Source organism: Nycticebus coucang, chromosome 11, assembly GCF_027406575.1.
Source record: "Nycticebus coucang isolate mNycCou1 chromosome 11, mNycCou1.pri, whole genome shotgun sequence".
Lineage (NCBI taxonomy): Eukaryota > Metazoa > Chordata > Mammalia > Primates > Lorisidae > Nycticebus > Nycticebus coucang.
The window spans coordinates 2,527,196-2,554,758 of NC_069790.1; positions in this window are offsets into that span (position 1 = coordinate 2,527,196).

Genomic DNA, 27,563 nt, shown 5'->3' on the forward strand with positions numbered 1-27,563 from the left:
AGAAAAAAACATTTTTACTTTACAAAGTTTTTTTTTTTCCTATTAATTCTATGTCTTATATTTTTATTTTGTCTTCCATTTTTGAACATATGCTAATAAAGTTTTATGGCTACAAAGTATTATATGAACTATTGTTTGTATTTTAGTAGTTTTATGAATTTTTTATAATTACATAAGTGAATGCATTTTCAAAATTTTTAAAATTTTATAGACAGAATCTCACTCTGCTGCTCAGGCTGGATTACAGTAGCATGATTATTGCTTACTGTAACTTTGAAATCCTGGGATCAAGAAATTCTCCTGAACTCAGTCTCCTAAAGTTCTGGGAGTTTACATTAAAAGAGTCAGCCACTGTATTCAGCCCAATTTTAATTTGGATTATTGTTATTATATGAGGTAAGGCTCTAAATTTTTTTTCCTCATAAATTATCACATTATTCCTGGACAACAATGACTAATCTGCATTGACTAATCTGCATTAGTCATTGATTTGCATTATAAGAACTTGGGAATAATTAATTTGCAAAGATGAAAATATGAATAAAAGATATGTCATCATAACATTTAATAACCCAGAAATGAAAACAAGGATAGATTGTAAAAGTCCTATATTGCCTCAGTAAAATAAAGGAATAATATAAATATCAAAAATGAATTATATCACTTTATAATTGTTCTGAAATTTGAGAATATGTAGGTATAAGTGTAACCAAGTCCAAGTTCATACCACTCGTCACAGCACAGCCCGTAAGGTGAAAGACTAGGTGTTGGGGCAAGGAGAGCTCCTGTTATCTAGAGAGCCAGCAAACCTACAGGATGTAGACTAAGATCTTGAAAAGGCATCTTACCTTAGTATGAACTTTGGGCTTCTCTTTATGTTAAGGAGATGGAAATTGAGAGAGATAACCAAGGACCACAGACATCTGGGTGTCAGTGAGGATCTGGGGAGGTCATAAGACTTCTTTGCTGTTGTTGGTAAACTTGGGATGAGCTCAGGTCACAATGTTCCGTAAATCTTCAACAGAGATTGTTACTTCCGGGCATACTTTCCCTGTCTCCCTGCGAGTTAGTCTTGGGAAAGGGACAGTTATCGTCTTTCTTCTAGAGTTGAACTACAAACCAAATTCTTGTTATAATTAGTTGACCTAGATGCAGAGCTAAAGCCATTAACCTAAAAGATGGACAACCTTGTTTACCTTGCACCCGAGCTAGCAGGGGGTCAAAGCAAAACAGAGCCAGTCATGCTAAGCTTCCTTCCCACCATCACATAAACACATGGAATCTCTGCCACATTATCCACATATTGTTCATAAGGAAACATCAGATGTTCTTGAAAAATCTAATGTAGCTGAAAATACATTCTCTGTGCTCGGTGCAATGAACTTACAAATGGAAGTAGAAAATAAGTAGGTAAGTGGATAGAAGTAGATGTTGAAAAAAAAAAAAGAAATTTATTTTGGATAACATAAACCCTCTCTCTAAAATTGAAAAAGATCAAAATCTGTGACTCTCAAATGGTGGATTTTATCCCCAGAAGATATTTGGCAAAGTGTAGAGATACACCGGAGTTGTCAAGACTTGGGCATGGGTGCTGAAATCCAGAGGGTAGAGGTCAGGCTCAACAGCCAACATGCTCGGGAAGATATCCCACAGCAAGGAACCACCTGGGTTTAAATAGTGCCAAGGATGAGAAACCATAATCTACAAAATAAAAAATGTTCAGCTGTTTGAAATTCTTGGAAAAACACATCAGTGCCCACATGGAGGAAAATTTTTAATTGCTGCATGTGGTTATATAAACCCGTGTGCACACATAATATCACCCTGAAATAATTGAAAGGATCAGAGTCCTGGTTTAATGAGTTTATTCGAGTTAAAAGCTAGAAATGGTCATTCAGAAGATGCAAGCTTCAGAGGAAAGGGGTCAATGTTTCAAAGTGAAAAGTTAAGTCTCTGCTTATTTTGATGAAAACAAAAAAGTTTAGTAAGATTATAACATGGTCTATACAAGGCTGGTTTATAAGCTACAATCATTTAATTTGGCACAGTTTGCTTTCTTTACCAATGGGTTTATTTTCATTTCCTTTTCCATTTAAAGGAGTGCATATGACATTCCATTTTCAGACAATGTGACAGTTGTGGAGTCTTGGTGGTAGAAATGTCAGAGGTATCCAGCAGAGCCTCCACAGCTGACTACCTCCCTGCACTGACCACCTCCCCAAGCTGACCTAATTTTCATAGACCAGTCACACCCTCATATCTGAGAGGCACCAGAATAGAGATGGGAGTGGGAGAGGAGGATTCATGAAAAGAAGAGGCCAGTCCAGGGATTAGAAAGGCTTTATTACAAGAGAAAAAGAGTAGAATGGAGACTGACATGGAGTCAGCTTGCTCTCATTGACTTTGATTTGTGTACTTGGAATTCGAGTGGAGGTCATGATGGGGGTGGGGGTTGGGGGTGGGGAGTCATCTGTCCTGCAGAGTGAATGGTGCTGTGGCAGAGACCCATCTTAGAATCACTGTCTTCGGCAAAGGTGTTAACCTTTCACCAGGACCTTCTCTCTAGTGCCAGCCAGGACGAGGGTAGGAGATTCTGATCTTTCCCAGGAACAGAGGCCTTGAAGCATTCCAGGAGTGTGGGGAGAGGCTGCTGTGACCACGCCGTTTGGTCTCTGACCTGTTTTTGTCACTAGCTCTCCTCTCACAATGGCTGTACTCTCGTTGGGTCCTGAGGAGTTACTGGAGTGGGGGAGGGGGTTGCTGTGGTTATGACCTGCTTACTCTCCAAGTGGCTGTATCTCCTCAGGGTGGAGAGGATTCCTTCCCCTCAGTACCTACCGCTACAGTCCACTGAGTCCTGATGTGGACCAGCTCTGTGTGTTGATGAGTGTGACACAGTCCCTTACAGTTCTGTGTTATAGAATCTGAGGTCCTACTGTATTTATTAATCTATAATAAAGGTCAATAATCAAGAGAAAAGAGGTCTTCCCTGGTGCCCTTTGGTCATCTGTCATGAACCAGCATGGGAAGGGGAACAAACCGGAGTGGAATTGGTGGGGAATGAGGTAAATACAGCACAAGAGAAGGGACGGAAACAAAGGATGGGATTGGGAGAACTGACTGAGCTGATGGCTGCAGCCTGCGCCAAAGCACAAAATCAGCTTTATTTTATAGTATGTGTACAGGGCTGTCCAGGGGGAAGTAGCATAGACAATATGGGGAAATAGCATAAACAAAAGACACAGTTTTGGTCTTACAATAGGAAAATGTAAATGACTTTAACAAAGACAAATCATTTTGTTAATGGTTTCTACTCAATTTTATTAACATATGAGGAGAAGTAAGAAGGACAAGATCACCAGGATCTCAGCATAGTTGACAGAACAAAGAAATAACTATGTGACTTAGTGGTCACTACTTCACTTTGTTAGCATATGACAAGGAGAAAGAAGGGAGAGGTCTCAAGGATCTCTGCATAGTTAACCAGACAAAGAAAAGGCTACTGAGTTCTGGCAGAGGGAGCAGGAGGAAAGGAATATGGCTGTTTGGGGAACACAGGAGAAGAAGTTGAGGGTTCATTCTCTGAATGTTCCCCAGGCTGTGAGGGCTCTGCCAATGTCACAGCCCACTCTGCACAGTCATCTACAGTATTTTACAAAATAATGCAGGTAAGGAAGAAGGTGGCCAGACGCAGGTTCAGCTGCATGAGGAGACAGTGATTGTTGCCTCAACGCTGATCTCATCTTTCCGTCTTACTAGCAACTTAAAAGGGAAGGATAAAGGGGATCAGAACAGAAAGCAAGTTTTGTGCAAGTCATCAGGACTTGCTCCATGGTTATCAGCACATAATAGGTCATTATCAGCACACAGTCAGTCCACCTGTGGATCTTGCCATCAGCAGTCTGAAGTTGGCCTATTTCAGACTCTTCATCACTTTTCCCTCAAGGCTTTTTTCTAATCTTGTGCTCAGTAGCTGTGTAAGCAGGCAGCAGATTAATTTTAAACTTTTAAGACAATAAGCTTAGCTAGCCTAGAGTTACAAACGAAATGGCCTTCAGGTGTGGAGAAAGAAAGGTTATGGCTGCCTAGGTTATATTTGCTGGCCACATGACTCAGGCCCAGTAATCACAATTTTTTTTTTTTTTTTGTAGAGACAGAGTCTCACATACCACCCTCAGGTAGAGTGCCGTGGCATCACACAGCTCACAGCAACCTCTAACTCTTGGGCTTACGCGATTCTCTTGCCTCAGCCTCCCGAGCAGCTTGGGACTACAGGCGCCCGCCACAACACCCGGCTATTTTTTGGTTGCAATTTGGCCAGGGCTGGGTTTGAACCCGCCACCCTCGGCATATGGGGCCAGCGCCCTACTCACTGAGCCACAGGCGCCACCCATAATCACAATTTTTTTAAGGATCAAAATAATTTAGAGTTCTGTAAACTAAGATAAAATCATTTTTTAATTATTATTTCTTTTATAGTTGGGGATTCATTGAGGGTACAATAAACCAGATTACACTGATTGCATTTGTTAGGCAAAGTCCCTCTTGCAATGATGTCTTGCCCCTAAAAGGTGCGTCACACACCAAGACCCCTCCTCCCTCCCTCCTTCCCTCTCTCTGCTCTTCCTTTCCCCACCCCTCCCTCCTTCTTTCTCTCACCGCTCTCCGCTTCCCCCACCCCCAATGTGTCCTTAATTATCATTAATTGTCCTCATATCAAAGTTGAATACATAGGATTCATGCTTCTCCATTCTCGTGATGCTTTACTAAGAATAAGCCTGTGGCTCAAAGGAGTAGGGTGCTGGCCCCATATACCGGAGGTGGTGGGTTCAAACCCAGCCCTGGCCAAAAACTGAAAAAAAAAAAAAAACTAAGATAAAATCTTAAGGTTCCCCCCACCAAGTAACTGACTCAACCCCCTCTTGAACAAGAGGACCCCTAAAACTGAGTTGGTAGCCATGAGAAAGGAGCTCAGACCAGGCCTCATCATGCCCCTCCCTCCTTAGAGACATCCTTCCTATCTCAGTAACAGGCCTAAGGCTCTGCAAGACCTACCTGCAGCTCCTCAATATACACAACAAACCATTTGGGTCTGGGCACTTGCCTGTCCTCTGTCTCTGACTAACAGACCCATATGTTAATTTAAGTGTTTCTTTTTGCTGACTCCTGGTCTATTAGACAGAGACTGATTCTTTCAGCCAATTGTCAGCTAACAAATCTTTAATCCCACCAGTAACCTAACGAGTCTTTAAACCCACCTGTAACCTGAGGGCTTCCTCTTTGAGATGTCCCACCTTTTAAGGCCAAATTGATGTGTGCCTTCCACATATTGATTGAGGAATTTACTGGTCATTCCTGTCTCTCTGAAATGTATAAAACCAAAGTAAACCAAACCCTAGCAAGTCCCCTTGCTCAAGGCTTCCTGGGTGTGGCTGTGGGCCACGGTTGTCAAATCTGGCTCAGAATAATCCTCATTAAATTATTTCAGAGTTTGGCTTCTTTTCAATGGATAGTTCCAACAGCTTAAATTTTGAATCACTTATTTTTACAACGAGAAGAAGTAAACATAAAATACATATTTTCTAGGATCAAGTAAGTGGAGTTTAAAAACAAAATCTATGCTGACCAGAAATGATAACATGGAAACAAAGTCAAAAAGATATAATTTAAAAGGGAATCTTAAACTATAAAGAATCAAGTAGATTTTGGAGTGTTTTTTTTCTTTTGGTTGTAAAGTGCTCAGGGGAGCACCACAGCGGTTGCCCAGCCCCCCAGTGGGTATAGTAACTCATATACTGTCAACCTTAAATAATGACCTGCAGACAATGTGATTGAGTATGGAGTTGATTCAGGCTTCAAGGTTGAGGATGGCCATGCAGGGCATAAATCCAAGCTGCCTTGAATACATACTTTATTATTTACTTTTTAGAGACACAGTTTCACTTTGTCACCCTCAGTAGAATGCCATGGCGTCACAGCTCACAGCAACCTCCAGCTCCTGGGCTTAGGTGATTCTCTTGCCTCAACCTCCCAAGTAGCTGGGGCTACAGGCGCCCACCAGAAAGCCCGGCTATTTTTTTGTCGTAGTTTGGCGAGGGCTGGTTCAAACCTGCCACCCTTGGTATATGGGGCCAGTGCCCTACTCACTGAGCCACAGGTGCCACCCAAATATATACTTTAAATAGCAGCAGTTGTAAGTAGGTTTTTAAAAAAAGAAGAGGCAGTTCCTAAGTTTAACAATAATTTACCTTGGAATAACATAAGAAAATGGCTATATACACATTGTTCATTGTATCACAAATCAGGAACAAGATGCTGCTGAACAATTGCCCCTGGCATGTAGGGAAATGCTCAGGTTTCCTCGTGTAGCAGCCCATATAGTCTATGGCTAGGAGGAGTGAGAGTTAAAAGAAACACCTGTATGGCTCAACAATGGAACACCTTGGTGAAAGGGCATGGAGAGGGATTTAGCTCTCCTAACAAGCATGAAATCACAAGATGAGAGCAGTGGTGAATTGGCAGTCTCTACACCTGTGGTGTAGTCTCTACACCTGAGAGGCACGAGATCAGCCTTATATTAGGCTGGAGGAGAAGGTAGTTGGGAGCGTGCGCATTCTATCACGGACCCGCTTACTCTGACTCTGTTTTCTCTCCTGCCTGCAGAACGCCAGCACAGCGTCTCTCTGCTGAAGATTACCAAGCTCTGCTAAAGACTAAGATCTATCTTTCTAAGAAGACTGCTTTACTCTCTCAAAGACTATCTCTCTCTCCCTTCAGCTAAAGTAAATAGCCCTCAGGCATCTAAGAGCAATTGTTCCTGAGCAAAGTAGCTTAGCAGTCAGTGTCCAGAACCTACCCTGTTTCCCCGAAAATAAGACAGTGTCTTATTTTAAGGGGTGCTCCCAAAGATGTGCTAGGTCTTATCTTTCCTGTAAGTAGGTCTTATTTTTGGAGGATGTCTTATTTTTGGGGAAACAGGGTAGATAAGCCAGGCCTGGAGACCAACCAGTCCTAGGCCCTGATAAGTGGCGTCTACAAAGGGACCTTGACATCCCTGAGCCTGATGAGTTTTGCACACCTTACATTGCTCTGGCTGCTTTGAGCTGCCCAATTTTTTTTTTTCAATACCATCTTGAGGATGCAGACAGAACAAAGGCTTGGATCCTGGCAAAACAGGTTATAGGACAGAGAAAAGAGGAGGCCAGGCTAGCAAAGGTGGTTTTTTTTATATAAATGAAAGATCACAGGTAGCAGCCCTCAGAAGGTAGAGGATAAATGTTTCCTTCAGACATTTAAAAATGTCAGCTCCTCAGCTAAACTTCTCCAGGTCTGCCAAGGGAGGGCCTTAGAGAAAGCTTGACTGCAGCAGAGCAAGCTCTCTCTGGAGGCAAATCTCCCCACAGAAGACAGCTTTTAAAGCTATTTTTGCATTTCCAGCCCTTCTGAATAGCTGACTTGAAATATGTCAAGGAAATACATTTTGGGGTGAAATATTTTGGTTTGGTTCCTATGGTTATAGAATATACAGAATTGTCTTGCCAATTTTTTTTTTTTTTTTTTTTTTTGTAGAGACAGAGTCTCACTTTATGGCCCTCGGTAGAGTGCCGTGGCCTCACACAGCTCACAGCAACCTCCAACTCCTGGGCTTAAGCGATTCTCTTGCCTCAGCCTCCCAAGTAGCTGAGACTACAGGCCCCCGCCACAACACCCGGCTATTTTTTGGTTGCAGTTTGGCCGGGGCCGGGTTTGAACCCGCCACCCTCGGTATATGGGGCCGGCGCCTTACTGGCTGAGCCACAGGCGCCGCCCTGTCTTGCCAATTTTTAATACCGTTGTAATATTAAAACCCAACAGGTATTATAAAAAAAAATGCAGAGTAAAATATCACTTACAAATATCGATACAAAAAGGCCAAATAAAATAAAAATATGTGAAATATTAGAATGAGAAATTAATAAGATTAAATAAATTTTCACCTTAAGAATGAAAGTGTGATTTCACATTAAACAATTCCATAGCAAAATAATCATATATTAATTAGACCAAATACAAAATACATATGGGCTTCTTAATATGTGCCAAAAATGTATTTGTTAAAAGGTGATATTCATATATTCAAAGGCTCAAAAAGCCATAGTGAATCTGATATTCCACATACACATTTGTATGTCTAGGAGAGGAAGAGAGAAGTCTTATTCTTTTTACTACCTAAATCTAAACAGAGGAAACAGAAGGATTAATTTGTACATGCAAAAAGAAAACATCAACTGAAACTTTTTACCACACTTAAGTTAAATTCAATGGCAAAAATCATGGTGAAATTGTAAATATTTTCCATAGTTACACTGTCGATTTTGCCTTATGATATGTGTGGTAATTGTGATGATAGTCAATGCTAAAATAAAGTAGAAAGTACAAGACTTGATATTAACATTGAGATGGAGCAGAAGCCCTCTTAGGGGCCCAGAGTGGGGAGCAAAGTATGTAAATAAAGGAAAACCTTTCACTTTTCTGAGAGTCGTTCCTAGGCACCTGGCCAGCCTCAGAACATGAACGGGAATATCAACAATTCTCCAAGCAAGCCAGGGTCAGGAGGTGCTTTGGTTTCCTGTGGAAAATGGAAGCTGGCAGGCATCTTAGCATGCGTTCTTGAGTGGTTTTCCAGAAACCTCACAGGTTGGAAAATGCAGATATGGGGAAGTGAGGAATTGAACTCTGATGACCACTCTTTTTTTCTAATTTCAACATGAGGGGTTTGGGGAGAATCACAACTGTTCGCTAATCCACGAATCCTTGGATCCACCTGCGCCCTGCAGTCCCACCCCCAGCCAATGTAAAACCTCAGTGTACTGATTCACCATCCTGCCTGTCTGAATGTTGTGCGAGGGCTGTTCAGGTGGTCAGTGACGTGGAGGTTAGACCTGCTCATTGAAATAGTATGAGGCAAAGGTGACTGCAAACTCTGGCGGCATGCAGCAAACTTCTAAATTTCTGACCAGCTTGGTACTCACTGTTGATCAATAAACATCATCACTTCACGTGTATATTGTAAGGACAAATTAACCCTTTCCTGGAATCTGCTAACCTACCGATCAATTGATACTCATTTTTTCTATCATATTTAAAATTAGTAGCCCCGGAAAAACATGCCGTTAGCCATTTTTCCCCCATAAACCTCTAAGTCACAAGACTGCTGCGGGGGAAAGGGTTGATTGTTCTCCTGCTCTCTGAAAGCCCAAATCACCTGGAGGCCGAGACCTTATCTCACAAAACCACAGCCCAGAGATTCCTAGCACTACTGGAGACATGTTTGCACATCCCAGCCCCATGGTCAGCTTCTGAGTACTGAACTTTCACCTCCAAAGCACTCAGGCTTAATGGCCTTGTTAGAGTTCAGCCCCGGTTTCGGCCTGACTGTGCAAAGTAAGAATTTGCCTCTGTTCACTCTCAGAATGATGGGCACAGACCTTTCGCCTATACCTGAAATGTATTATTCCCTTAAAAAACCCTGGTCTGTCATCCATCGGAGAGTTTAGATCGTAAGCATTGGCTGGTAATTCTCCTTACATGGTGTCATATAATAAAAAGGCTTCCTTCTCCCACTGCAACTCTCCCCTGTGCCAGGTGAGCAGGCCCCATTTTGTTTGGAATCAATATTCAAGTTTGTATAATAGGAAAATTCAGGCGTAACCAAAACATGTTAGTTCAGTTCTTTCCCAGCTTCTAGTAACTCTGGTGCTTTTTACTTCTTCTGTATTCCTTTCTAACTTTTAATAAAAATCCTGTCTTGCCACTGATCTGTGGGTCTGTGGGTTCATTCTTTGAATCCCTGAGACCAAGGAAGAAATTCCGGTATCAGTATGTTCCTTGGATAAAAATGATTTGGTATTATGGGGACGAATGCCTCCAAAATTTATCCATCAATTTATTACAAGGTCACGAACCTGGAAGAATTTGTGGAAAAACAAACAAACAAACAAAAATTGGTTACAAGGTCAAATAAAAGTTTCTCAGTATTATTTAACAAGTTTTCAATAGCACCCAGATTCATTTAAAAGAACAAATATGCATATTGGAAGGAAAGAAAGAAACAAAAGAGAACAGTGAACTAAAATGCTATTGAAGAAAAGATGAAACTTTGAAAATTAAAACTATGTAGTACCAACTTAAAGGTATTAGAATTGGGGTATATATGGACTCAAAAAAAGGGCTAAAAATAGACCAAGTAGACCAATCTGTGCCCAGGAGTTTAGGGTACTACTTGGGTGATCTTGTAAGACCATGGGGAAAAAATTAGGTTATGATCTTAGTCTTACAGGGTTTGAAGAGCCAGAGGAAAGACTCAAAGCCATAATACAATGGCAAAAGAATCAACGGACAGGGAGAGATGTGGATGTTACGGGAATCTCACTGTTCAGTAGTTCATTCCTTGGGGATTCCAGGAATGAACCCACAGACAGTAGGTCAGAGGCAAGAGAGGATTTTATTAGAAAGGAATGCAAAGAAGTAAAAGGCAGCAGAGCTTCTTGCAAGGGGAAAGATCTAACAGGGGAGTCTCCACGTGAGCTCTTTATCTGGGGGTCTTGAGAATTACACTTGGCCAGGACTTGGCAGATGGAAACATGTTTTCATCGTTAATGAGTGTTATCACCAAAGAATGAACGCAGTCCCTTCAGCTCAGGGCAAAAGGTCAGGGTGTTCCCTTCATAAACTTGCCCAAGCCTAAGAAAACTGGGGTCCCCTGTCTAGCCTTGCATGGAGGATCCCTGTAGCATGGAGAGACCTTCACGTCATACATGTGGTTGTATAAAACTCATTTTACAGAAACTTAATAATTAAGGATATTGATTGTAGAATATCTGAAGAATCTGTAGAAAAACTGCTAAATGAATAAGCACTATAAAATGGCCGTATTAAATTTAGATGGATTTCTTAAACAGAATTGGGAATAAAATGTCTTTAAAAGGTCCTTTTCTTGTCAACTCAGTTGTTGACATAGTTAAAAAGTGTCTTCTATTCTTGTCTCTTTGCTTATGGTCCAGAAATTTTCATTGGCGTGTTTTTACGAACACACTGCTGTTACTGGAAAGTGTGATTGAATGCACATCAGATCTCTTCACTGGTCACTCACCTTTACCTGGAGGATACAACATGGCGAGTTCTCACACTTTCCTCCTCCTGTGGCACCTTGTTGATGGAAGTTTCACTCTCAGCTGGTGGCCGGTCTGGTCAGCCCCGTGTCCAGTTGTGCGCCTACCCCTTTCCTCAGTGTGTGGAACCTGATGTCCACTCCCACGGTGGCTGGCTCCTGGTGACCCTTCCTATCACCCAGTTCCCCCATTCCTCAGTGTGTGGGACCTGATGGTGGCCAACTCCTGGTGACCCTCCCTGTGGCCCAGCTGGATATGACCTATGGACTTACCCCCAACATGGGCTGGTACATGAGGCACAGTGACCACCTCTCAGTCACAGAGTGCTGAGAGCTCACACCAAGCCCACCAAAGTCCCCACAGAACATCTGCCTACAGAACGTCCTGGGCCCTGGTCACAGCTTTAGTCCCACCGATATCTCTCTCTCTCTCTCTCTCGCTCTCTCTCTCTCATTCCCCCTTCTAGGGGAGCTGCCCTCTTCTCTCTGGGATCTGTTAAGTAACACAAATGACAACAGAAAACGTGGGTTTCAAGGTGACAATTTGTCTCCTAATGTGCCAGGGCTTCAGGTTTTGATGGAAAAGAAGCCGTACCCTGTAAGATAATTTAAAGACATTTATTCTGAGCCACAGTTGATGACTATCACAAGAGCTATTACGTAGGTAGGTAGTTAGGAAGGGTTGTCCTGGGAAGCAGGACAGAGCGAGCCCTCCAAACCTCCACCTCAGTACCACCCATCTCAATTCTGCCCTAAAAGATTGCTCACACCTGGGGCAGGGGGACCACCCTGACGATCTGCCAGTCAGAACTTAGCACTGACTGCAGAAAGACACAGAGGATGCTTCAGCCCAACAACAGGTGCAATAGAGTCTCGAAGGTGACCTAGCACAGCCTCAAGACTAATTATCATGGGGTCCCCTCCCCATGGGCTCTCAGAGAGGCTTGTGGGAGGCCTCCATGTCCAGTAAGACCCAACTTCCAAGGTGACCTCTGAACCATCAGGTAGGATGACCCAGGTAGTAGAAAAGAACTACCAGCCATAACCTTTGCCTCTTCACCTTTTCCGTGTTGTGACAATGGGGCTATTCTCTGTCTATGGTGAACCTTGCTCTTACTTGCAAACCTATCTTTCTCTTTCTCCATGAAATCCGCTTTTTCTTACTAAAACTCTCCAATTATTTCCACGACTACCTCCAACCCCCACCGGCTGCTGTAATAGGGCCATAACCCAGAATCCTTCAGCAATTCAGGGATGGGGTGACAGTTTGGTTTTATACATTTCAAGGAGACGGAAATTACAGGCAAAATCATAAATCAATACCTGCAAGCTATACATTTGTTTGGCTTGAAAGGTGAGATACCTCAAAGCAGGGGCCGCAGGTTATAGGCAGATTTAAAGATTCTTTGGCTGACAATTGGCTGAAAGAGTTAGGCTCTAACAGGCCAGGAGTCAGCAAAAAGGAATGCTGAGTTAAGAGAAGGGTGTGTTAATCAGAGACAAATTACAGGACGCATGCCCTACCCAAGCGGTTTGCTGCGTATTTTGGGGACCTGCAGATTTGTCTTGCAAAGACATCTCTACGAAGGGAGGGCATAATAACCCCTGTTTGATCTCCTTTCTCATGGCTGGCAACACAGTTTTAGGGATCCCCTTGTGTCGTAGGGGGTCTACTCAGTCAACCACTTACCTTATTAAAATACAATTTTATTTTAGTTCACATGGCAGCTGCCTACCTAACAGAACCCCCATCGCTGACCACCTCTCTACACGGAGCACCTTAAGTTGACCTAATTTTTTTTTTTTTTTTGTAGAGACAGAGTTTCACTTTATCACCCTCGGTAGAGTGCCGTGGCGTCACACAGCTCACAGCAACCTCCAACTCCTGGGCTTAGGCGATTCTCCTGCCTCAGCCTCCCGAGTAGCTGGGACTACAGGCGCCCGCCACAACGCCCGGCTATTTTTTTTGTTGCAGTTTGGCCGGGGCCGGGTTTGAACCCGCCACCTTCGGTATATGGGGCTGGCGCCCTGCTCACTGAGCCACAGGCGCCGCCCAAGTTGACCTAATTTTAATAGACTGGACCTATAATTCCTGTCTCCCTGAAACGTATAAAACTAAACTGTCACCCCACCACCTCGAGTCCACTTGCTCAAGTGCGTATCAGTACAGCAGGCCTCGTTCCGTATGTCGACCCCCTGTGCATGCTGACAGTGTGTCACAGTCCCTGGTTGTCACTGTACAGAGGGTCTCCTGTCCTATCACTCCATGTGCTTTCTTGTGCTGCCTTCTTTGGGTCTCATCTGACCAATTCATGAGAACCCAACTCTCCTCCCTGTCAGGGTCTCCTAGTGAGGGGTGTCTGGAAGGAATACCCTGGGCCTGAGTCAGACGAGTATGGCAACAGCACCTGCCAGCATAAACACGCTTCCTGCGGCAGGACACCTGGTCGCGGCGTTCTATTAGGTAGCCACCTGCCAGGATGAGGAAGAACCCCTGGAAAGTTCACTGTGGGCACCCCGAGACCCCCATCAAAGCAGGCTGGGGGCACTTAACAGTCACTCTCCAGAGAGAGACCTCAGGACCCGATTAGAGGGAAATAAAACTCACGAATCTTTTTAAATTGATCAACCACTTCACCAGTCCAATAGCAGTATTCTATTTCTCTGCACTGCGTATTTTCTTCGATGGTTGATATATTTGGGACAAAATTCCATGCCTGGTTTTCTCTTGGCCTGGTCTCCACCTCAAGTGCACAGCGTAGCTTCCTGTGGGTTGTTTTCTGGTAGGTTTGCGGTCACTCCCTGATCTGTCCTCAGGGAACCCTCTGATGGGGAACACCGTTTATTATGGCTAGAGCGAGACTGCCAAGTCTTGATTTCCCAGGACAACCTCACGGTATGAGTATTTCAATACAATTTTCAAATGTGTCCTGGATGGGAAAATAAATTATGTGGCTATCTGAGGAAGAGATATGGTCAGGAAGAAGCAAGACCTCGCACGGTTTTCTGTTGGATGAACTTATGGATGTTCACAGGCACTTCTAAAGCCTATTGTTTCAGGACAACAAACAGCACGTTAAGTACATGATTCACCAGTGGTTTTGACTTGGTTTCATTAAGCTCAATGCTCAATGGGGTTTCCATTAGTATTTTCTCTGCTTAGTTTCCCCTAAAATACAACAATATTCCTTGTGATAATGGAATATCAAAGTATTATTCAAGTATAATTGATACTTATAATTGATACTTATTCAAGTATCAAGAATACGTTATATCAAGTATCAAGAATACCACATCAAGTTCAAATTACCTGCTTACAGAATGGAAAACATAATTTTAGAAGTATTACTAATGATGAATTCCTCCTCATTTTTAGCACATGTGCTTCTGAGAGTCATTGTTTTTATTTGGTCACTGGGAAATAGATAATGTCATTCTTGTCTCATACTTTGATCTTTCACAAGATGAAAAAAATATTTTTAGTTAAAATATCTAAACTTAATGAAACGGTTAGGATATGATAGAGTATTATAAGACCATAACGTTCGCCAGTTTTACACATAATTCTATCATTGTTCCATTCTTGCAGAGTAATTTTTCTAAAATGGGTATCTTGTCATCCTTTCTGTTATTATCAGTAAATAAGTGAAATGAAAAAGCTAGATTATCTATTTTCATTTGGGACACAAAAGTAGAATCGAATGCATATCCATTCATAAAACTAACAAGTCAGTTACACAGATAGTCATTGTACATTTTAAAGATAATATGACGCTCCACTGTCAGAAAAATTATTATTTCTAAATATAGACACCTCATCTGTACTTAGCAAGGCAGAAATCAAGGGAGGTGATATTTAAAATATTGAATCACATGAGTGACAGTACAAAAGTTATAGGGGAAAATAAATAATGTGTGCCGTTAAAGGAGGAGAGAAAATTTAACAAACTAATGAGTCAAAGATGTTAATTCAAACTTGTTGCTATTCTAATGCAAATTGCACCTAACCAGCGTTCTCCAGGGAGACCATGTTTGTGTTTCTATGTACTTCTATACACAGATGGACTGAGGGAAAGATTTCTCAGAGACAACTGCTCTAAGACTGGAATTAAGCCATCTGGCTTTGAAAAGAGAAAATCTAGGAATTACCAGATATTTTAGATGTCAGATAAAAGTGAACACCAGGTAGGTGATGATAATCAGAAGTGGTTGTTAACGCAATATGTCAAATCAATATTTAAATTAACTTTTGAATTACAAGGACAAATGGATCAAGTCTTGACTCTCTACCAGATTAATCTTCTTAGTATGCTAAGAGGTCTTTTCCCCTGTTTTTCCACAAGGAGATTACAAATTTGCCAACCTCAGCTGGTCTCATTTTACACTCTTGTTAAGCCAGAAGCTATGCAGATCATCAATCATTGTCTCTAAGTGCACACTGGACATATACAATTTTGTGGTTTAAGCTGTTTTTCCAGCTTCCTAAATTATCACCTCTATTTGTTTGTGTTCTTTTCCACTTCCTTATTAACCATATAATGAAAAGAAAACACCCAAGGTTAATAATCTTTGAATTTCACTCACATGTCAAAGATTAAACCCAAGTATAAATGAACACGCGACTTATATTTACATTATTTTGGCATCAATTTTCGATTCTCCTTCACACACATAAACAGAGACATATGCAAGCCCATGATTTCAAACGGTGGAGCAGAATCCAGGGATGTGTAGTAAGACTGTTGGTAAATTACAGTCGTCACGCTCACAGTGGGATCAGAGTACAAGCTTCCTTTTGCTCCTGCAACAAATTGCCACAAATTTAGGGGTATAAAACAAACCAACTGTGTAATGTTATCCTATTGTTCCAGAGGTCAGAGTCTGAAGTGGAATTCCAAGGTTAAAGTCAAGCTGTGGGCAGGTCCCCTGTTCCTCCCAGCAGCTGTGTGGGAGAATCTCTTCCCTTGATTTTTCCAGCATCTGGACCCTGCCTTCATTTCCTGGACCATGGCCTCATTCTCCCATCTTAAAAGCAGGCAACATCACTATCTCTGCTTTCTCTCTCTTCCACTTACCAAGAAGCTTACGAATGCACTGGGCTCACCCACACGAGATAATCTGCCCCATCTTAGCTTCCTTTGATTAGCAACCTTGATTTCATTTGCCATCTAATCCCCTCACTGCCATGTAATCTATTTATAGATTCTGGGTTAGTACATGGACATTTCTGGGATGCCTTTATTTTTCCTTCCACACTTCAATATAATCTATTTACGTATACATTTAAAAGGTTCTTTATTTTCCTGCCTCCCACTTTTTTTTTTTTTTTTGAAGTTTTTGGCTGGGGCTGGGTTTGAACTTGCCACCTCCGGCATATGGGGCCAGTGCTCTACTCCTTTGAGTCACAGGCACTGCCCTCTCCCAGTATTTTATAAAACAATTTCAAAATAATACAATTAGTCTTCAAAAAAAAAAAAGAGACGACAAATATTAGTAATTCGCTACTTGGTTATTAGAGAATATGTGCTACTCTTTTTTGACTTGAGAAGAACGTGTGTTTGCTGCTGGTGGCGGGATGTCTTGGTGTTATGTTGTTGAGTCTTCTATAGTCTTATGAAATTTGTGCCTACACCCAGGTCATTTTCAAGTCTTGTATTTTTTGGCCCCCTTCCCTTATTTCTAGTCTTTACACATATCTAAGTTGTTACCTCTGCCCCCCACTTTCCTCTCTTCAAGCATATCATCTGCATATCTGTCAAATGATAGAATACAAAAACAGAATGTGAGCGTGTCATGCTCCTGGTTTAAAAAGCTTATTTGTCAACATCTTCTAGATAAAATCTGAGTTCTTTGCTTACCCACATCTTCTGCTGTTGCTGCCTTCTTTCCACTTATAGTTGTGTGGCTCTTCCATGCTGTTTTCTTTTCTTTTTTTTTCTGTCTGCTCCAACTCAACCCTGAATGCCCTGTGCACTTTTATTTCCTGGACTGGCCCTTAACCAACCCCAGCCACCCTGCTCTGGCACGTGGGTGGCAGGGTTCGCAAACCCTTTCAGGCTCACGTTTCCAGTGCCCACAGCAAAGTGACACGGGGATCCATGTATCATGTAATTAAAGTATCTGAACATATTAATCAAGCTTATAAACAGCTAAACAAAAAACATCCCATTCTACTAGAATGGCAAAAATATCTGCATAATATCTAATTGAAACTGTGCACACGGCTATCCCTGTGTAACATCAGATTGCTACAATATCAGTGGCTATTACTATGATTATTATTGCCAATGTCCAGGTATTCTGTTACGGAAGGAGACGTTTGGGTGACTAATAAAATAGATACATGATTTATACTTTCACACATGTTTCTTCACATAACTTACATCTCCTGTTTCTACTGTAACAAATTAGGTTACTTTTTTTTTTTTTGGCCGGGGCTGAGTTTGAACCCACCACCTCTGGCATATGGGGCTGGCGCCTTACTCCTTTGAGCTACAGGGCCACCCTAGGTTACTTTTATTAAGATGTACCACTTGTGAGGGGACCCATGGATCATAAACGCAGAGCAACATGGAACAGTAGTCACAGTACCCAGTAACCATCATTCATTATTCAAGAATCTATTATTTTTATAGGATTGAGGAGAAAGGATTTAAGGAGTGAAATAACACATCTCTCTTACCTAAGCACACGTGCCACTCAGACCGTCCTAAACACACACTCCCTCTCTGATACACTGGACATATGAGGGATTTGTTCGTACTAATCGCCTGTTGACCAGGGGCTCTTCTGGGCATCTCGCTCCATTGGTGCAGAACGGCCTGCGGCTGGACGGACAGTCCTTTCCTCCAGCGGACACGGGCAGGCGTGGTGGAGACGGCGCCTGCGGAGCCTCTGCGGTCAGAGTGGTCAGCGCTGAGCAGGTCCAGCCAGCCCGGGTGCTGCTGTGCTGTTTTATTACTTAAATGTTTCTCACGTCTTCATCCGTTTGCTTGTGTGCGGGAGAGATGGTGACTGGTCAGGCTGTTTTGAACACACAGCCAGAACAGGGACCCTTTCCATCAGGGCCTAAGAGTTGTAGTGATGATTGAAAACAGTTGAAAGAGAGAGAGAAAGAGGGAGGGAGAGAGAGAGGGGGGAGGAAGGAAGGAAGAAAAGAAAAGAAAAAGGAAAGGAAAGAGAAAGAGAGAGAGAGAATGAGAAAGAAAGAAAAAAGGAAAGAAAGAAAAATAGGAAATATAATTTTAAAAATACATTTTCTGAAGAATTCATTTCATATGAGAAACATCATCAATATGACCTTTTCGGCAAGCTGATTATCAAAACAACTCTGTTACAGGCAGCATGAAAATGACGCCAGACCAGTTACAGGACATTACCATCTGTGAAGACTTTAAGGGACCAGCATTTCAGCAGGTTCCTGCTGCAGAGCGCAGTCTCGGGAACGTGGCCTCAGGCCTGCAGCCCCTCGAGTCCGGGGTCACACCTGACGCTCTTCGCCCGGTGCAGGGCCTCGGCACATGCTAAGTGAAAGAAGTCGAGGTTTTTGGTGAAAAGTCAGTTGGACTCGATTAACCACCCCTTACTAACAGCTTTCAGGCAACATTAGCGGCATACTCTTCCCATAAGGAAAGTGGGACATCCTGAGAGGCGGCCAGTTAATGAGGCCCTGGGGCAGCAGCGCACAGAAAGGGCTAAACGCTCTTCTGAGGGAAAGCGTGGTGGATGGTCAGGGGGGCAGGAGCCAGCAGAACTGATGAAACCGCTGCAAACATTCATCCAATTGTGCATCGAAATTGTCATCTGACTGTAAGAAGCACAGCAGACCCACAAACATGGATAGAGAAACAGAAAATCTTAACTGAAAATGTTGGCAAGAGCCAGGTGTGGCTCTTGAATCACCACAGTGCACCAGCTCACCTGGCCCTGCCTGGGAGGGAGTTTTTACCCAGTGAACAAATTATTTATCAGAACATCCTCCCTGCTCACCTATCTGGCCCCCAGTGACTTTTCCTTTTCCCAGAGATAAAGGAAATATTGAAAAAAAGACATTTTGATAATGTTGAAGACCTCAAGGGTGGTACAAAAACAGCTTTTATGGACATTCCAAAAAAAGAGTTCCAAAATTGCTTTGAAAGGTGGAAGAGGCTCGGGCATCAGTGCAGTTTCCCAAGGGGTGGACTTCAAAGGTGACCGTGGTGATGGTCAGCAATGAGGTGGGCAGTTCTGATGCTGGGATGAGTTCAAGAACTTAATTGTCAGACCTGGTATAATGTATATGTATACATGTAATATTATATTTATATACACAATTATATAGTATCACCTAACACTAAAAATAAGGTATTATCTGGGATACATACTATTATATGCGCATCAACACACAATTATACACCAATCATCAAGGCAGCCAATAAACAGATCTAACCAATATTAACATTGTGCCATTTTTTTTTTACTTCTTCTCATTATTTTTTATTAACTTCTTCTTATTATTTTTTCCAAAGTATCAAAGGATAGACAACTAATATTTATAAATAAAAATAAAAAGGGGTGCCTGAGGCAGGAGAATGGCTTGGGCCCAGGAGTTGGAGGTTGCTGTGAGCTGTGTGATGCCATGGTACTCTACCCAGGGCCATAAAATGAAACTCTGTCTCTAAAAATAAATAAATAAATAAAAAGATCATTTCAAAAAACAGATCATGCCAAATCTTACAGACAATAGAAGAAGAAGAAATACTTCAAAATCATTCTACTTAATCTGGATACACCTGATATTAAATTTGGAAAAAAATGTATTATTATAAAAGGGAAATTACAAACATAATAAAAACATAACATAGGAAAAAAAAGAAGAAAAAAACATAACATAGAAAAAAAAGAAAAAGAAAGAAGAAAGAAAATAGTGACTAATTCTCACATAAATTGGATTCGATTTTGACTAAAGTACATTACTAAAACATTAATTTTTACTTTAACTTGTTAATATTTTGTATAGGATACAGGATACTACATCCTCATTTATACGTGAATTATGTTTGTCATTTCCCCGATATAATAATATATTTCTTCTTTTTCTATTGTCTATAAAATTTGGCATGATCTGTGTTTTGAAATTATCTTTTATTTTTATTGATAAATATTAGTTGTCTATTCTTTGATACTTTGGGGAAAAAATAAGAAGAAGAAGTTAATTGATGACTCCATACTGAACCTCAGAGTCAAAGCATTCTATAATAGACATACTCTCATTTGACAATGTGAATGGTACTGTCTTTGCATTATTTTTATTATCATTGCTTAATACTTTGTCGCAGCAATGGTCTGATTTCTTTTCTGAATGTATTTGTCTTCGTTCATTCTTTGCGAGGTTTTTGTTTCTGGTCCCTGTCTTAAACATTGTTGTTAAATTTTGAGCCTTTTTAATTTTGTGAAGGCAAAAAGTAGAAGCCTAATGAACACATGTATGTGTGAAAATAAAAACATAAATAAATAAAATTAAAAACCAGTGTGCCCATTTTTTACTCAGGTAAATTGTGAGGAAGTAAGAGCTGATGGATACCTTTTGTACGTTCCCTATTTCATTCTTAATTTTGGTTTCTTGTAGTAAATTTTACATGGAGATCATTGATTATTCTTCCCAGAAATACAATATTATGTGACTACGTAAGAACATAATTTTTTTTTTTGCTACAAAATGTGATACGTAACCTGATGACCTAGAGCACAATGCCGTGTAATTATTAAGTTTTCTTAAATTATACCACAGTATACACATCGTTGGAGAGTATTTTTCAAATGACCATTATATTTTCAAGACATACAGTCTGCACTACAAGATTTGTAGACTTAGTTTGTTATTTTATACTACTTATATTGTGTTGTGATGTCTTAATATGGAACCTTTAGAATTTTGCTCAATTTGAAGCTGTAACTAGAAGTTCAAGGTAATAGGTATCTTTACTTCAAATGTACCAAATCTTGCCACATGGATCTCCCTACAAATTTATAACCTTCTCTGAAGGACATGTCATTTTCTATATTTTTTTATATCTTAGAAACTTTAAAAATACGAAATGAAGCTATATTGTGCATAAATTTGTATTTTCTGATTGCTACTAAATGTGTGCATCCCTTCACGTCAGTTTGCTATTTGGCTTTCTGTTCTTATAAATTACCTGTGTAATACCCTCTGCACAGTTTTCTATGGTTTTTTCTTTTCTTTTTTTGTGTTTTTTTTTTTTTTTTTTTTTGTTGGCCAGGGATGGGTTTGAACCTGCCACCTCCAGCATATGGGACCGGCGCCCTACTCCTTGAGCCACAGGAGCTGCCCTATTTTTTCTTATTTATGTAAAATGACCTTCTTATCATAGATAATAAGGATAAATTTTATATTTTCTTCCAGTATTTAAAACCTGGGTCATTAATTAGTTTGTAATTTTTGACTGTATGGAGTAAGAATTTTTTTTTCACATAAGGATAAAATTTTCCCTGAAAAATTTTGTTTTTTTTTGTAGAGACAGTCTCACTTTATCTCCCTTGATAGAGTGCTGTGGTGTCACAGCTCACAGCAACCTCCAGCTCTTGGGCTTAGGTGATTTTCTTGCCTCAGCCTCCCACGTAGCTGGGACTATAGGCACCCATCACAACGCCTGCCTTTTTTTTTTGTTGCCGTTTGGCTAGGGCTGGGTTTGAACCCACCACCCTTGGCACATGGGGCTGGTACCCTACTCACTGAGCCACAGGTGCTGCCTTCCCTGTAAAATTAAAATCAATTTATAACTAAAGTAATTTTCCATTCATTACCAGTGTTGTATATTACAACATCTGGTGAAAATCTATTTTTGATTGGCTTACTTCTCCATTTCTATAACAATTTAATTTTATTTTTATGATTATAGCTACTTTATGAGCCTTGTATCTCATAGGGAAGATTTTTGATAAGAATACTTTTAGACAAAACATCATAGTATTTGTGTATTTTATAATCATTAATGACTTACTAATTTTAAGTGTTTTGAGCTATACATTACCAAGTGATTTGATTTTTAATGTATTTTTAAAGATGAAATCATGTCTATCATACGAATATGTAATAAATATGTGTGGAAAAAAGATATAAGTTTTTATTTTAGTTGGGGGACCAGTAAGATACTACACATGGCTAAAGAGAAGAAAAAAAAAAAAAACAAACATACATACATACCTGTAACCACAAAAATGAACCTTGAGGAAATTATGCTAAGTGAAACAGCCAGTCACAGGAAGCCAACACCATATGATCCCCCTTACATGAGGTGTGTGGAATCATCAGATTCATAGTCGGAAAGCAGAATGGTGCGGGCAGGGGCTAGAAGGGGAGGATGAGTTGTTTGGTGTGTACAGAGTTTCAGTTTTGCAAGGTGAAGTGCTCTAGAGGTTGGATGCCTCACAACGTGGCTGTACTTAGCATTACTGACCTACATGCTTAAAAATGGTTACAATGGTTAAGATGGCCAGGCATGGTGGCTCATGCCTGTAATCCTAGCCCTCTGGGAGGCCAAGGTGGGTGGATTGCCTGAGCTCACGGGTTTGAGACTTGCCTAAGCCAGAGGCCTCATCTCTAAGAAAAAAAAAAAAAAATAGCTGGGCCTTGTGGCAGGTGCCTGTAGTCCCAGCTACTCAGAAGGCTGAGGCAAGAGAATCGGTTGCTTCAGCCCAAGAGTTTGAGGTGGCCATGAGCTGTGACACCCCAGCATTCTACTGAAGGCAACAAAGTGAGACTCTGTCTCGAAAAAAAAAAAATGGTTAAGATGGTAAATGTTATGTTATGTATATTTTACCACAATTAAAAGAAAGAACACACACATAGGCAATCAAAAATACTGCAATAAATATGTACACACATAGACAGCTGTCCAGTGGCTCCAGTGCAAGGGTACGTACTACCCTGTTTCCCCGAAAATAAGACATCCTCCAAAAATAAGACCTACTTACAGGAAAGATAAGACGTCCACTGAAAACAAGACCTAGCGCATCTTTGGGAGCACACCTTAAAATAAGACATTGTCTTATTTTCAGGGAAACAGGGTACTTCAGAATCAGATGACTTGGAAGGTTGTACCTGACCAAGAGGAGACAAATTTTCCTTAAAGAGCTAGATAGTAAGTGTTCAAGTCTTTGTGGTCCATAAGGTCTCTGTTATAACTACTCAGTTCTGCTATTGTTACAGTAAAGCTATAGGCAATGCAAAAAAAATGGGTTTGTCTCTGTTCCAATGAACTATTTACAAATCTGCCGCTTGCAGGTTGTACTTTGCACTAAACCACACCTGGCATTCCAGAGGACATTTTATTTTATGGCACTACCATTTCAAAATATTTCCAACATTTTTTGAAATTTTCCACCTGTTAAGATTACAATAATCATAGAAATATTGAAATATTCCAAAGAAACAAATATTGAAGAAAGAAATATTCCAAATCACAAGGAAAGCTATCTCACTAGGTGTGACCCTTGATGATGAACCACAGAGGACTGCCCAGGCTCTGCACGTGTGCAGACAGGCAATACTCCAACCACTCAGGCTACCCACTTCACTGGGAGGTTTTCATTCAGAATTTTTGCATGTTTAAGTGCCTCTACTACTTTTCTTCTCAAAAGTATGAATTAAGCCCCAGAATCATTCTTCATGATAATTCATCTATAGGATTGCTATAAATATGAGCTCAATTTTTCTGAAGTTCTTGGCATGACCTTCTTTTGCACTTGTGAGGCTAAGAACAGGCTTGCTTTTCTGGAAGGTGTTTGTAAGCATCAGTTCCATCAGTAACACTGAACCTTGTCCTTTCACACTGGCTTGTTCTATCTGATTAAAGGAGCACCATTCTCAAAGATGGCACCACAGGTGAGGATTACATATTGATTATCCATATATCTTATAAAAAGAACATCCTCTTACTGTCTGCACACAATCTCCTTGCCACAAAAAGTCAGGAAAAAATAAAAATTTTCGAATTCATAGGTGTAAGTGAAAAACAGGTCTCAACAGACACATGAAAAAACGCTCATCATCTTTAATCATCAGAGAAATGCAAACCAAAACTACTCTGAGATATCATCTAACTCCAGTAAGAGCAGCCCACATCACAAAATCCCAAAACAACAGATGTTGACGTAGGTGTGGAGAAAAGGGAACACTTCTGCACTGCTGGTGGGAATGCAAGCTAGTACGTTCCTTTTGGAAGGAAGTTTCGAGAACACTCAGGGATCTAAATGTAGACCTGCCATTTGATCCTGCAATTCCTCTTCTAGGTGTATATCCAAATGACCAAAAGTCATTTGGCAATAAAGGTATTTGCACCAGATTGTTCATTGCAGCTCAATTCATAATTGCCAAGTCATGGAAGAAACCCAAGTGCCCATTGACCCATGAACAGATTACTAAATTGTGGGTATATGTATACCATGGAATACTTTGCAGCATTAAAAAAAAATGGGGACTTTACCTCTTTTATGTTTACATGGATGGAGCTGGAAAATATTCTTCTAGTAAAGTATCTCAGGAATAGAAAAAAAGAATATCCAATGTAGTCAGTACTACTGTGAAAACAATTTATAATCACTCACACTTGCATATGAAAAATGAAACACAACTATAGCCCAGGGTGAAGAAGGAAAGGGAGGTGGAGGGGAAGGGAGGGGGGTGGGTCAATCGAAGGAGGGTTAGTAGGGGGACCACACCTATGGGGCACCTTGCAAGTACAAGTGGGATCCATCAGGTGTAGAACACAAATGTCTTAATGCTGTAATTGGGTAAGTGAGGTGAAGGCTATGTTGATTAGTAGGATGTAAGCCCTCCAATTTGTACAAATAATTAACACATTGAATACCATAATGGCATAAATGTATTCATGATCTATGTACAAATGACTTAATTAAAAAAAAAAAGAAAAAAGAATAAATTTATTTAATCATTAGAAAAAAAGTCATTTTTAGCTCACAAAAGCAGTACACTAAATTATTATGGATTATCAATTAAAAAGAAAGAGAAGGGGCTTCCAACATCAACAACCATTGATGTTGTTTTAATTTATTATATTTTAACCAAGTATAATTTATTGGCCTTCTCCCTTCCTTCCAATCTGTATAATTAACTCCTCATTCAGTGGACTTTGGGTCACCGCCTGCTAAAAAGGAGTCCTGCATGTCCTCACTCAGGCCTGTGGTACAATGTGAGAATGTTCTAAGCATGTCAGCTTAAATCTGTTCTTTGAAGGGCCAATCATTTAAAGAAGCTGGCACAGTTATGTTTTCCTACTACTCTGAAATGGTTCTGGACACAAAATAAAGCTAATATCTCAGCAAAACATTCAGGCAAGCATCTGAGAAGGGGAAAAACAAAACATGAAAATCAAAACAAGACTTTTTTATTCAAGACTATTTACATCTTAATGTAGATGGTTAATTTAATGCCATAACTTATAACAGTAGTAAAATAAGGGAAAGGACAATATTCTATTTGGATATAGAATAAACTGTTTCATAAGAGTTTTGACTAAAGTTGTGTTTCATTTTTCATATGCAAGTGTGACTGATTATAAATTGGTTTCACAGTAGTACTGAGTACATTGGATACTTTTTTTTTTCCATTCCTGAGATACTTTACAAAGAAGAATATTTTCCAGCTCCATCCATGTAAACATTAAAGAGATAAAGTCTCCATTTTTTTTTTTTTTACTGCTGCCTAGGATGAAGGAGGGAAGGGGAGGAAGATGGAGGGGAGGGGATGGGAGGGACAGTAGGACAGTAGGGGAGAGTAGGGGGACCCCACCTATGGAGCACATTGCAAGTACAAGTTGGATCTATCATGTGTAGAACACAAATGTCCTAATGCTATAATTGGGTAAATGAGGTGAAAGCTATGTTGATTAGTATAATGCAAGCACTCCAATTTGTACAAATAATCAACACACTGAAAATGGCATAAATGTATTTATAATCTATGTACAAAAGACTTAATAAAAAAAAAAGGAGTTTTGATCAGTGTTTCCCTTAGGGCAAAACATGTTATGAATGTTGAGGCCATGGAGAAATCTCCAGGAACTTCCAACAAAGCATGCAGTTCTTGAAATATTCATGTTAATAAAATATTGCCTACAGAAAATTAGGGAGGGCTGAACACCTCTTCAAACTGAGAACATCTTATAGATATCATATAGTACCAACATATTAAAAAAAACTCTTATTCCTAAATATCTTTCTTTCTATGAAGTGAAAGAACAAATCTTAATGATTTTTTTTCAGGAGCCTTCTGGGAAATGGCAAAGACTGTTTTATATTAAAGGTATCCAGAACATTTTTATTATTTTTATTGCTAAGATTATGATATGATAATATGATTATCAGAATATGAATCATGAGAAGACATGGGGAGAGCTGACTGTGGGTTGTACAAGTGGTAGAGAAAGAATTATTCTGACAAGTACTATTTAATCGATGTGGCAATAAACATTCAGAAATAAACATAGACTCAGATAATCAGAAGACCCTCCTTGATATTCAGCTGGTTGCTTGTGCCATTTCAAAGTCTTTCAAAATGAATATAGAGCTGAGGAATTTAGAGTGAAGGTGAAATAAAGGTTGGGAAATACAGTAAACTCAGGATCGATAAGAATAAATATCCACGTAAATATATGTACGTCTACACTTTGGCCCAATAATATCCAATAGAAGACAATATGAACCACAAACATTATGTTAAATGTAGTCTAATAAGAATATTCTAAAAAGTAAAAAGAGACAGAAGAAATAATCTTTTATGGCGTCTTTTAAAAAATTATCCCCATACATACAAAAATATTATAATTTCAACATGTAATTGTGTAAACTATTAAGATACTTTGTACCTCTGTGCGTATATATGCTTAATATCCTTATAACCCCTTCCTTCCACTTTTGGTATAAAGGTGAAGAAAAATTTACAGTTGAAAAAGTAGACATATGCACCCAATTTGTCTCATAGTTAAAAGTTTTTCACTGACCTGAATATCAGTTTTAACATTTAAAATAATTAATTTTTTTTTAAAAAGTCCTTCCTCCACAGTCACCACTTTGCAGATCAGCAGCCACAGGGGACAGAGGGGGGACTGGCGGCTGCTTGTAGCAGTCTGTCCAGAGCTGGCCAGTCCTTCCCTCTGCGAGGCTCGCACCTGTTTCCACAGCAAAGGTGGGGTCCAATTCCCATTCAGCTAAGACAGATACGGGGGAGGGATGGAGGAGGCATGGGAGGAAGAAAGGGGGAAAAAACTAAATTTGTCTAGTGCCTCTTGTAGAATGTCGAGCCTGACTTCTTTTGCAAAGGGGCAAAAATCAAAGGACGTTGAGGAATTTTCACACCTGGGGATCCGCAGACATTTGCACACAGGTATAAGCA